Below are 13240 nucleotides of genomic sequence, written 5' to 3'. Positions count from 1 at the left end.
TTGGCTCTATTAAGAGCTCTTGTGTCAAGGCCCAACATCACCTTGCTGTTTGAACTCCCACGAGCTAGCAACATTAGTTGTTGTTTTCAACCAGTGCATGTGCCATCGGGAAAGGAAATTTGGAAGATGGATCAAATAACGTCTTTTGGCCTTTAACTGTAGGGGAGTCTGCTTGATTCAGACTTGAGAGTTGGTGTTGTGAAAGTGGTCTTACTGCAGGCACCATGTGAAGAAGCGCTAAACCTTGCAGCTGCTGGGAATGGAGCTGGAAGAGGGAATGTGCTAAATGAATTGCAGAGATGTGACTGGCGTGCTGGTGTGTTGCAGGGTTTCTCCTCAAGTGCAGCATCGGTGCCTGGTGACAGCGAGATGGAGGATGGAGCGCCGCAGCTCAGCATCTGTCTTCCGTGGGAGCTGTTCACTGTAGCAATTCACTTTCCTCAGATGCTGCCTCTTGGCTAATGTAGACTGGTGAAAATAACAAAAATAGAAGTGATCCATAACAGAGTACTAATCCTAATGCTTAATCATAATCATATAAGAACTTAAATAATTTATCACCAGAAATATAAAACCTAAACCAACAGATTACGATGGCTTTGCAGAAGATGTCATCTGTTTAATGCTTATCTTTTATCTTTAATACTTTGCAAACTAGTTTTGAAATGGTTTTTGCAAGGCATTTAGTTAACTTGTGAGAGATTGCTAAACAGGAAAACTGCACTTAATGCAATACTGGCATGGGAGTTTACTAAAGGGGATGTTGACATAGATTAAATATTAAAAATAACTATTTCCTATTATCCTAATAAAAATAAACAAAATATCCCTCACTTTGTATTAAAAGTTCAAATGTTTTCTAATTTTAGGGAGTTACTTTTTCTGGTGTGACCATGTAGTCCAAAGGAAGTTCATTATCTTTGTCATCCACGTTATATTTTGGTGTGGCAACTGAGCTTTTGAGCAGGAGTTTATTTTTCTTGGTTACAGTGGTATCAGGTAGCCTCAGGATGTGGGTGTGCCGAGAGACATACCTCTCCGTTTCCTCTGATCCTGCCCTTGGCTTGGAGCTTCCCCATCCCCCACAAATGATAACCATGATCTCCTGCCCCTAACTCGGTCAGCGTGTATCCCCACTCTGCAAGCTTCCCGCAGGTGGGTACGCTCCCCCGTGCTTTCCCCCACGCGTGCCTCCCCGCAGCCATGCCGCTTGCTGGGTTGGTTTTTTTTTTTTCCCCTTCCAAATTTTAGCCTAGGCGAGCGTGCCAAATGTCAGGGTATCGAACTCCGTGTGCCGCGTGGCTCTGCAAAGGAGGAATGGGAATTGTCTCTTGACTCCGCGTGTTATCTGCAAGAGAGAGAGTGGGATGTGAGTGGATGTGCTGACCTCTGTGCATGAGGATGTGATTTAGGTCTGGGATTGTAGGAGGGACCAGATGAGCTAAACGTGAAAACAAAAGGGATTCGGAGTGGCGCTTGTGGCCTTTCCCAGGAGTCATGGGATATCAGTAATCTATTTTCCTTGGGCAGAGAGATCTTTGAGAGAACTGGTGTGCAAAATAACTCTTATTCTGTGTTTGCTTGTTACGTGAGGTGCTAGGTTATTGAGTTAAGGAAGTACCACAAAGATACACTTAGATTAATACAGTTTTTCTGAAACTGCAAAACTTTTTGGGCTTGAACAAGAGTGTGGGAACTGGTTCAGTTTTTGTAAGTGTGTAGAAAGAAGAGATGTGTTAAAAAAAAACAACCCATCTTTTTGAATTATTTAAAACTGACTGCGAATATTCAATGTAATTGTTTCAAAAATATTTTTTTGAACTTTTCATTTTTTTCAATCTTTTTGCTTACTTGCTGGTACTTTGATCCACTAAATGCCTTTACCGTGTTTAACTTTATTTCCATGATTCATCTAAATGAAAGCTGCATTGGCCATAAGATACATCCGTAAGATGTGTTATCCACAAAGATATATTTATCCATATGTATGTTATGTATACATATGCATATCTTTTACATGTTGGACTTGGTAAAATATTTTGAAGAAATATTTGTTCAAAGCAAAACCTTAATATAACCTCTATGCTTTGTGCTAGGAAAAGCAACTGACAAAAAAGTAGTGACCCAGTTTTTCTAGGTAATTCTTCTTACCTTAAGAGTATGGAGAAAATAATACTTGAAAACTGATGTAATGATTTTTTTTTTAATTCACATTGATTCTTTTTGGTTGGGGGGGAAGGGAAAACTGCAGTTGTACTGTATTGTAAAGCTTATTTTACATGCTGTATTTATCATACAGTTGTTAAATGCAGCATATGCATCTTGCCAAGAATTGTCTCAAATGTCCCCTCCTGCACAAAATTTTAGTGTGCTGGAAGCTGCCTGATGTATTAACAGGAAAAATATTCGTACTGGTTTCTCACAGAGGCTATAGTGTGTGCCAGCAGTGGATAATTTAAGTCAATGTCTGTGTATGGCACGCTGCTGTGTCGTGTGGGAGAAGCCAAGTTATTTTCTGAGCCTTGTCTGACAAAGGTGGGAGACCTGTGATAGCGGCAAGTTGAAGGTCTGCTTATGAAAAGAAACTAATAAATCAAAAGGGCTCAAGGGGAGGGAGAAGGATATATAAGAATATATAAGAAGTAGGAGGAAACCATCAAAAGAAACAAATATGAACTAGGGAGAATGGTCAGGAAAAGTTGGGAAGCTGGATTGAAGGGGGTGTCAGCAAGCAAGACACTTAGGGATTTTGGGAGAGGGCAGGGAAAATGATTTAAGATTTATCCCAAGATAAACACAGAAAACCAGTCTTGGATATGCTGTGTTATTCTTTAATGATAATGGCATTATCATTTAATGATGGCGTGCCGGTCTCAGTTACAACGTACTGCCTTAGGGCTGTGAGGTCCAGGAGGTTATTTACCAGGCTGCAGCACTGCACATCGGGATGGGTTAGTACAATGCGTTGGTACAATTTGTGCACTGGTGAGATAGAGGATCTTGGATTTCTCGCCCGCGTCCTTCTCCCCCCCTCCTTTGAAGGTCAAAAGAGTTGATTAAATTGTAGGTGTAAAGATTAAATTGTAGGTGTAAAGAAGGAAATACAGAGGGTAAGGAGGGAAAGGGCTGCAAGGCAAGGCAGCTGGTGGTGGGCAGGGAGTGAAGGAGAGGACTGAAAGGAGTGTGGTGGTGTGGCCGTCGTGTCCGTGCCAGCGGGGACCTGGCGGCTCCTGGCCCTGGCGTAGCTAAGCCTGGGCTTGACTGGTGTGGGTGTTGGGGAGGAGGGTTAACTGGGAGCAGCAGCTAGCAGGCTGGTGAGAGGCACGGGCAGGAGGGACTTTCAGAACACAGTCTGATATCAGTAAAATAGAGGCAGGCAGGGAAAGAGACCGTTTTCTGCTGAAGTGACGTTGGCTCCCTGACCAGCAGCCGACCCAGATGGGAAGAGGACAAATGCCTGTGGCTGCAAAGGAAACCTGCTGGAGCGTGCTCCCCTCTGTACGCCTGCCGTGTACTGGGGGAGAGGGGAGCTCGCGCCCAGACCTGAGTGCATCACTGCCCGTCGCAGGCAGGGAAGTCCTGGCTCGTGCCCTGCATTGCATGGGTATCTCTGAGTACAGAGGAAGATGTATTGTTTTATTAGGTCACTTACAGTTTTACCTTCTTTAAATTTTACTTGATATAGTGGCATCAGTTTTTGAACTTGTTCCGCCCCAATACTAAAATTGTATCTGAAGTTCTTTAAAAACCAAACCAAACAAAAAACCCCATCAAAACCCTTTGATTTTTATTCTCCTTTTTATTGCTCCAAAACAGCATTGCAATACTTCCGTATTATTCCATAATACTCCATAGCAATGTTTTATACTACCTTACACCGTGTTATTTCAGTATGTCAAAAATTCGGTTTCACAGAGAAGTACGAATTGATGTGTACTTTGTCAGATGGGCTATTAATTTTTTTCCCTGCACTTTCCAGTTTACTCGGCATCATCTGGAGCTACCTTTTCTTTCCTCTTATTTTGCTTTGACAAGCCAAGTTTAAGACTTCAGGCATTGTGAAATACCAGCTGTTTGCTAAAACTTGCGATGTGTAAAATGCAATCTGAACTGACATCTTCATAGTAAGGTTTTGAATTTTTGTATTTAGGAGAAAGATGTTCCCTCAAAGCTCAGTGGATGCTATTGGCTCCAGTTCAACACATTGTCAAGTGAGAATGTATCTTTTAGAAAAATACCAGTCAATGACCCTTTCTTTCATCATGTATTAAATGACAATAGTGAATGTCTTGGTAACATGAAACACTGAAGGACTATTAATAGGTCATTTGATTCTTTGTATATTCAGAACGTGAAACCTTAGTCACAAATTGTGTAATATAGTGGTATCAGTGATTTGTGTAAAAGCCACTCATGTACTATTTAAAACACTCTTGCAGACCTACAGGTATGAACTAATATAATTGGGAAAATTAAGTTCAGCTGTCTTGTATGACAATCCAGAATATTTTAGGCCTGTAAATTGCCTTTACTTTAAATCAGAATTTTATAATTGGTTAGTAGGGATTCAGTTAGTCTGTCATTATCTATTTTTCACTAGTTTTATCCCTCTCAAAATCACTTGAAAGTTACTTTAAATGATACAGAGAATGTGGTATGATTGCCTTGCAGAAGCAAACAAAATGCATATTTGATGTTGTTGCTATAATCAAATGTTTTCTGAAAAAACCAAAACATTTTTTTAAAGCATATTTTTAACTGGTAAAGCTTAGATGATTTGTATTTCCAAAATCCTTAGATGTGCCCTTTAATCCTTGATACCATCAAATTTAGCTATTTGTTTCCGAGTTATATAAGGGTGTGTACTGTATAATCTATATTTAGGGTACTTTGTACCGTTGCTTGTTCCTCCATTCACATCGCTTCAACATGGAAAGAAGCCTTACAGTCAACTAAAGCAGAATGATTAGAGCTTGACCCTTGAAAATTTTGACTGTCAAAGCAGCCTCGCTTCACTGTTGTGTAGGAAATCTGATGCTAAAAACATTTAATGTGTTATTTTGTCTTCCCACACTCTAAATTAATACTGTAATAATGACAGCATCCTCATAGCCTGTGTAATTCCTTGTGTTTTGCTTGCATGTTGGCGGTCAAGATTTAAATTATACTTACATGCTCTAGTGATTGACTTTAAATACCCACCGACTACTACTCCATGTAGCAGTGGTGACTTATATCAGCTGATATAAGGCCATGATGGCCATGTTATTTTCCATTCTGAATTCCTCAGGATCTGTGAGCAAATATGTCTGATTCCAGTGCAGAGATGGTTAAAGGTCGATGGAGGACCACACCTTCACTGCACGAATGTACCTGTCAGGTTTTCGGTGTCTCTGGATGGAGGTATGGTGATGCTATAGTCCTACCATGTGAACTGTAACTCACTAATCCTACTTATCTCTGTAGGATTTAGATCAGGCTTTGAATTTCTTTTTCCTGGAGAATAAGTAGAAAGTAGGAAACAGAGAGAATGTTCAAACTATCGCTATTGCCTGTGGCTCCTTTTACTCTTGAAATAGAAAGACTGAGACTCTCTGAAGTGCCCTTGCGGGCTGCTGCCTTTGGGCTCATGGTCAGTTGATGTCTGGTTGGTTGAAAAGGGATTTCTGCCAAGCTTTAAAAACATAACTTGTATTTAGGCAGATATTTTGAAAACCTCTTCGTGCTACTTTGCGGCTCAAGTTTTGCATTTCAGAGCAGTACCAGTTTTGCTAAATTGCACTAAGTTGCATGAGGAAACATTTAAGTTTCACTTTCTCTTAGTGGTTTACCCTCCATGTGTGTGCACAAAGTGAGGCAGGATTTCAGGTTGTATCGCATACTTCTCTGAATTGGCAATTGCTTATTTTTAAATATTGTTGAAAATTCCTGCTGAGCTTTGATTTCCCACCTTCTTTTTCTCTTATTTTTTGTGGATCTCGCTTAGGTTTTGGGATGCTTGGTATGAAGTAATAGTTTTTGGGCCTTACCCCAAGGGCTTGTTTAGGGGGTGTGTGCATCCTCTTAGGACTGTTTGGTTCTAGGGAATTCCTAGGGCATTTTTAGAAGTGGAGAGTATGTTAAAACCTTAAGTGGTCTTTAACAGGTTTGTAAATGTACTGAGGTTTTGTGGGAGTCCTAAATGGGGTTCACCCAATCCATTTTGTTTCGAGTTCTGCCTGTCCCTGTTATGGCCTGATCTTCTTTTTACCCATCACAAAGAGGGCAGTGTGAATTTACCCACCGCTGTGCCTTGGTGTGAATCACTACAAGTAGTCACGAGAAAGTTATTCAGGGTCTGTGTTCATTCAGTTTGCAGTTGCGGCTGGCAGCACTGAATATGGTGATGCATCTTCTCTGTGGATTGTGCTGAGGCCACTGATTTCACTGTAAAGTATGCTGAACAGATGGCAATCTTTGTAAAAGCTTGAGGTTTAACTCCACATTTGTTGTTCTCGGTGATGCCTTTGAGCGATACTGTTGGTTAGAAGGACTGTGCCTTAGAAAATGCTTGTAGCTACTGTCTCTGTGCTGTTGCAGGTTTTATGAAGCGTTATGGAAATGACTCCAGTAATCCTATTGGAATGCCTCTATAGTTCTATCAGAGTCCTATAGATTTCCCTTCCTGCAGAAAGACCCTGGTAAATTGATTAGCTGAGATGAAAGCCTTTGCTGACTGGGACCTGTGTGATTTGCATGCGAATACAGACATGGTGATGGGAGAGGGTGCGGATGTAGGAGCGGCTGATCTGTGCTGGGAACAGGGGAGCTGCTCTTCATGAGAAGCTCCTGAGCAGCAGGCTGGAGCATATTTCTTATCTGTGTGTCTTCCCAGCTATAATTGCTCAGACTCACGGACCCCTGGGGAATCTGCTTAATTTAAACTATCTGCATTCTCTTTTCTGAGAATTTAGGTTTTTGTAGCTTGTAAGCCCCATAGTGCATCACGTTATTTCAAGAGCACAAAGCTCTAGCAATACTAAGTGTAATGTGAATTATTCTTTAGTGTTAAAAATACCTATTGCGAAATTAAAAAAAAAAAAAAATCTCTTGCAGTTGTATGTGGGATTCCTGGTTACAATGACATAGTATTCCCGGAGTGTGGTGTGGGTTTTTTTTGTTTTGGTTTTTTTTGTTTGTTTAAGAAATTGTAAGTTGTTTGCCATGGCCAATGGGAGAAACGTAAGAAAACAACTGCTAATTAAAGAACTGCTGAAACAAGAGGGAGTGTATTTTGTAACATTGTCTCTTAGCACACCTCGCTAGGACGGCCTGAGGAGTAGAACCTTCTTCCATCAGTAGTATAACAGTGGCCGTGAATTCGTGTGGCCTCTGGTTAGCAGTGAACAAGGGCTGAGATGTTCCCCTTTGGGGCAGAAGTGATGTTTTGGTGAGGTTTCTCTGCGTAGGTCTGCTGATGGTGGTTGTCATATTAATTAAGGACTTGGTCTTTCTGGCTCAGGACTCGTTGCCGTTTCCATGCTATGGGAGGGCAGGCGTGGGGAGTGGCTCTCTAAGTCTTAAAAACGGATTTCAAAATTCGTGGCTCAATGCGCAGGACCACAAATACATTTTGCAAAACGGTTTGTGTTTGGAAATGTGACTTCTGAGTGATGTATCTTTTTCGTTCAGTGATTTCATTTAATGTTTGTAAAATTTGTGGTGGAGCAGTTCTACAGGAAAATTAGTCCTCAAAAGGTTTTGCAGGAATGCCATTCTTGGGAGACGTACTTTAAACTATTTGGAAAAGAAATGCAGTGGTATTTAGCTCTTCCTGTTTTGTGCTGAATATCATTAGTTTGACCTCAAAATCCAGTGTTTCAGTAAAGTCATGTTAAAGTTCAGTGAACTTAAAATGCCTTTCATCTTGATTTGAAAGAGCAGCAGATTTTGAAATGTTAGGATTTCTGTAGGATATTTCATTGCTAGTGACAACCTCTTTTCAATTTTCCCTCTTTCTCACATTTTTCTACCTTGACTCAGGTGGCTTGATCTTATCTATCCTACCCAGAAACCCAGACTGCTCTGTGATTAGTAAGAGGTATTGCTTTGACAGGTCTCTGCTTTTTTTTTTAAATTTTTTTCTTTGTTTCTTTCTTGACTCTACTTCTCCCTCATTTTGACTCATCTCGGTTCTGCAGCTTGTTCTGTGCTTGTGCTCTCTCCTCTCAATCTGGACTATATTACTTTCACCTTCTCCATTTGCCTTCTCCCTCCAGTGCATCTGTTTCCTCTTTCACTTCTTTCCTGATGCTCTTTCTTCCTTTCAGCTGTTTTCCCTGCCCTGTTGTCTTCACTGTTCCTGTTGGCCTCATCCCTCTACAGATCCTCTGAAATCTGTTTCCTACATGGATGAGAGCGCGTCTCCTCCGGAAGCTGCTTCCCGCGTAGGTGAGAGTGCTGGGCAGGAGGGCTCGAGGGGAGGTTACGCTTTTAGGACCAGCGAACGCAGGGCTTTCAAGGGACCAGACAGCACTTGAACAGCAATCGCATGTTGGGCTGCTTTAAGCTGCTTTTCAGTGACTACTTATTGTAAATGGTGATTGCTTTGCTTTTACCCATTATCTTAAAAATTTCTGCCTCCTTCCTGTTGCGGTCAGAGGTTTCCAACATACGTGAGCGTGTCCCCAAAATTGTTTTGCTGCTTGCTGCAGGTGATGGGGCAGACCACTCTAGTGGGGAGCGATGAGGGTGAAAGCTAGTGCTGGGAGTCTGCAGGGTGAATCAGCCACTGATGCTGGAAATGTGTTCTTTTCAAAGGCAGCATCACTTGGTTCCTGCCCTCCCCACCAACCTCTGGAGGTTTGTGCCACCGCGGCAGTGCTTGAGCAATCTTTTTCTGGGGTTGTGTCCTGAGGGAGCAGGTGGAGATGGGAATGATAGTTATTTTTAACTGCTTTTCAGATTGATTATCTATGTTGCTTGCAAGGCAGAAATAGCCAGCCCTGCTAGCCAGCATGCTCATCCCATGGCTCCCTCGTGTTGGGCATCAATCTCCATGGTTTCTTTCTCTTTTTTCAGTGAGCTTCGCTCATTCTTCAGGGGCTGATAGACATGATAATTTTATTCCTGGTTCCCAGGCTGGAGGTGAGAGAACTGTTTATAGTCAAGGTGAAACAACCACTACAACTAAGTATCTGTGTTGTGGAACATGATGGTGTCCCTGAGGGATTACCTTGATAGCTAATGGCAACTATAAATCAGGTTAGATGGAAATTTAAAAATAACTTTATCAGAGATTACTTAGAAACTCTTTTTTACTTATTTTATTCAGACTACAATTTGTTTCTTCAGGTTTCCGGGGTTTTGCTTGCTTGCTTGCTTTCTGTGGACAGACACAGTCTTTATAGGCCTGGTACAATTCATAGGCGTCGCAGGCAGAGAAGGAGGCAGTACCCAGCTGGTTACTCCACCGAAGTCTGTGGTCGTGCTGTAATTGAAAGCTCAGTAGGGTTAAGGCATAAATGGTCAGTAACTGTCCTGTAAACAAGCACCTCTCGTCTTGATTTGTTCACATCATTTCTCCCCTTGTGAGGGTGAAGCAGTTCAATATTACCATTTGAGAGTTATTTTTTTAAAGGTTCTCATGGGACTACATTAAAATTTTGTCATGCAGTTCCTGATTTAATGGAGAAACATGTATTTGAAGAATAGTTATAGTGACATTCATCCTACTATGCTGGCTGATTTTATGGGTTTTTTATCATTTGAAGCACTAGAGCAGCTCTAAACTATTTGTTTCATGATGAGATACTGATGAGAACTTAATCCAGTGACTTCTTTACTTCAGTATTGGATCCTTCATAACTTCAGAATCATTTTCCTCGCATGCCCCTTCAGAACTGAAATGCGCTGCTGGGAAGGAGGTGGCTTTTGCTTAGTTTTCTAGTTGCGTCGATGCTTTCCACCATTAAAGTTTTCCATTGTAAAGCCTGGCCCACTCTTTTATGCTTCCTTCAACTTTATTCACTTTTTGTAGTTGTGAGTGTGATTTTTAACTAGGGAAATTCCTTTAAAAATTTGTTGTACTCTTTAATTTAGTCATATTCTTTTCCAACCATTACGTCTGTATTCATTTATCGATGTGCTTAGTCTTACAAGTCTCCGCCTGCACAGGACAGGAGTGACTGTGCTGTTTCCCTTCTCTTATGGGGATGCTGCCCCTCCTGTCTCACCTACACCTTTGGCCTCTTTCACTGAATTCCTGATGCTTGCTTCTGTGGAGTTTTCTCATTTTCAGTACAATTCCCTTTTCCTGTAAACAAACACGTTAGGTGTGGGCTATGACATTGTGAAGGTATTTCTGCGTTTGGGGAAGTAATGCTGTACCCTAGCCTGTGCCTGAGATTTTTTTTGTTTTTTAAATATTATTGATTGAAAGCTTGTTAATGTCCCAAGGGGAAAGTAAGCTAGAGATCTTGAGTGGCTATAAATTCACTGGAAGGACGCATGATGACCAAATACTTTGTGGGTTTTTCTGTCAACGTTAGAAAAACTGTTTAGGTTATGTCTACTCCCTTGGTATTAATGTGATAACACATTGGTGGTTGCCTTAGGATGATTAAAACCTTCTTTGGAGGTAGAAGTCTTCCAAGAATTAGAAAGAACAAATAAATGAATGGCAGATGTTTCCTTTTTTTCTTTTCCAGCTGGCTTTGAAATGGATATGATTTTTTTAATCATCAAACTTAAAGTTCTCAAAACAGTAGCGGCTGACAAAAAGAAGTGATTTCCGCGTTGTTGTGTTAGGAGGTCCGTGGATTTCCTATGCATGTTCTTCAGTGTCCTCTATGACATTCGATAAATCACCACATTTAGCAGACAGACTGGACAGTAACTTGACTTGCTTTGGCAGAAGTGGAGGTAGGACAACTTATTTTTCACTAGCTGTCTGCAGCTGTCAAAAAAAAAAAAGAAATTGGACATACCCTCCAGTGGCAAGGCGTACTGGTGTTAAGAAGGGAATTTCTTTTGAACCAGAGGATCTAAGACTTATTTTCTACTCTAGCTCTCTGATGACCTTACAGGATTGACCTCAAATCTATTATTTTCAGTCTACTTTTCAGTAGCCATCATGCTAATTGATCTCCCCAAAAAATGTGCTTTGAACATATCTCAAAGGTTTTAAAAGTTTAAAATCTGTTGAGGTTGAAACTTTCCTGCTCGGCAGATCTAGTGATTTACAAAAATGCAGTGAAGTCACCTGTTGTTACATTTATCACTTATTGCTTACATAGACTGATAAATATTACCCCTGATATTCAACTGATGTTTTTGCTTGTTTTTTACTTAAAAAAATAAATTCCGTGTAGAGAAGTTGCATCTCTTAACTGTGGTGTTGCTGTCATAAGTGGATAGGGTGGACATAGTAAAAAATAGTATGGAAGGTGGACAGTTTATTAGTGCCCTTGCCATCCTTAGAGTAATTTTCTCTGTGAATTACAGAGAAGAGGCTTCTATGAACTTTAGTTTGCCTTGCTTATTGCTGGCAGCGTGTACTTTCAACAGGCTTTAGCAGATGTTTGGATAACTTGCGTCTCCACAAGTTAGACTGCTGCCCCTTTCTGCCCTGAGACTTTTGAAGCAGGTGGGAAGGGTTGAGCAGAGCGGCTGTGGGAGAGTTTGCCAAGAATACGTACGGAGATGCTCGCCTCCCGATGGGGTGGCCTCTGGCTGGTAGCGGATCTCGACGCAGGTTTTGGTAGACCCGTGAGTCATGTTCAGAGGATCAGTCAGTTTGGTCAGTTGTGTGTGGCACAGCCGTTCTCGGCTGGGGAACAGTGAGTCACAGACTTGTGAGTTTCCAGTCCTTGGTATAGAAAATACCCGCGTAGCTGCTCTCATGGTTTCATTTAGAAATGAATGAGCAGTGCAAAACTTAAATAATTAGGCTGTATAGTTCAGATCCCTACTGTATGCTGCCTTCCAGTCTTTTTTTTTTTTAAAAACACATATTGAGAAGTAGCACGTTATTGTCACAAATGGAGAAATGCTAGTTTCTGAAAAAAGCACAGGATCTTAATACAAATATTTCCTGAATAATATAGCCACAAAACTAGTTTCAAGGGTCTATTTTAATTGTTTTGCCTATTTACTCTCCTGCCCTTGTTTCACATAACCTCACTTATTCTGATCTGTTCAAAAGGATGTTGTGGAGTAATTTTTCTGTCTAGTTGTCCACACTATATTATCTTCTTTCAACAAATCGAACAAATTGTCCTTTGCTACAGGGACTCCGTGCTGCTATTCTGCTTATCTGACTTAAAGGCAAGAATCAGCCTTGCGGTATTGTCGTGTCCGCTTGTCTGAAAATCACTTATTACTTCTCCTCTGCTGAGAACCATCTCCATGGAGAGGCAGAGGAAGATCTGTCGTTGTTACAAATTTCCAGTTACAAATTGCATAAATATTGATTTGTTATTCTTTCTAATCTCCACCTGCTTTGTTGTCTCACCAAGCTATTATGCCTTTTAGAAGATAGTAACTGGTCCAGGATCATGCTGTATTTTACTTAATTTCATTCTATTTAGCTGAGTAGTCTGTAGAACAAAATAATACTAAACAAAATTCAGACATAAACTAGGCTTCCTAGACAAAATCTAGGCTTCCTAGACATTCTTACAGTTTAGCTCCAATGTTTGCATTCAGTATGTTATTTAAAAAAACACCTAAGGAATCATTCGTGTTCAAGTGATGTTCTGTTAGGCAATTTAGTAAGCTGATGCCTGTTCAGAGGTCTGAAAGTATGTTAGAGCAGCTGTTTGTATTGCTTTTGTATGTGTTCTTTTGTATAATAGGTTTAAAAAAATATTTGCCTACAGCTTACAGGCAGGCAAACGCGTTCACTGTCCCTACATTGTGTTGCTGTGTTTTCCTTTATGTATGCATCAGTGCCAAAACCAGTAATAGGTTACTGCTCACACAGACATTTTTTTTAGCCATGACAAGAGTGACTGTTGATTTTTATGTAGATTTGTGCAAATAGCCAGTATCTTGCTACGATTTTGGTATGGCTTTTTTAGCTTAATTTTGTTGATGGTATTAAATGTAAGATGATAGGGATCTGTTTATAAAACCAAGTGAAATTCTGTGTCCTGCTAGCATGCACTGTTGCTAAAATAGTAAATATTTAATTAATTTGTTCTATGTTTATGAACACCTTATGATTTTAATAGGATTAACTTTATGAATAGAATAGGCA

General features: G+C 40.7%; 1 protein-coding gene across 2 annotated transcripts in view; it reads left to right on the top strand.

Moving 5' to 3' along the window:
* VAV3 (vav guanine nucleotide exchange factor 3) overlaps positions 1 to 13240 on the top strand; it is a 176623-nt gene that overhangs the window by 4432 nt on the left and 158951 nt on the right. Inside the window, exon 1 of one of the 2 annotated variants that reach the window (XM_076337937.1) lies at positions 8399 to 8430. The exons of the other annotated variant lie outside the window; for it this stretch is intronic. The gene's annotated coding sequence lies outside the window, so the exon portion shown is untranslated. Of the gene's footprint in view, positions 1 to 8398; positions 8431 to 13240 lie in introns of those variants that run through there. 2 annotated transcript variants of the gene reach the window in all.

This window comes from Aptenodytes patagonicus, chromosome 5 (assembly GCF_965638725.1).
Source record: "Aptenodytes patagonicus chromosome 5, bAptPat1.pri.cur, whole genome shotgun sequence".
In the NCBI taxonomy this organism is placed as follows: domain Eukaryota; kingdom Metazoa; phylum Chordata; class Aves; order Sphenisciformes; family Spheniscidae; genus Aptenodytes; species Aptenodytes patagonicus.
This window is presented reverse-complemented; position numbering and strand designations above follow the sequence as displayed.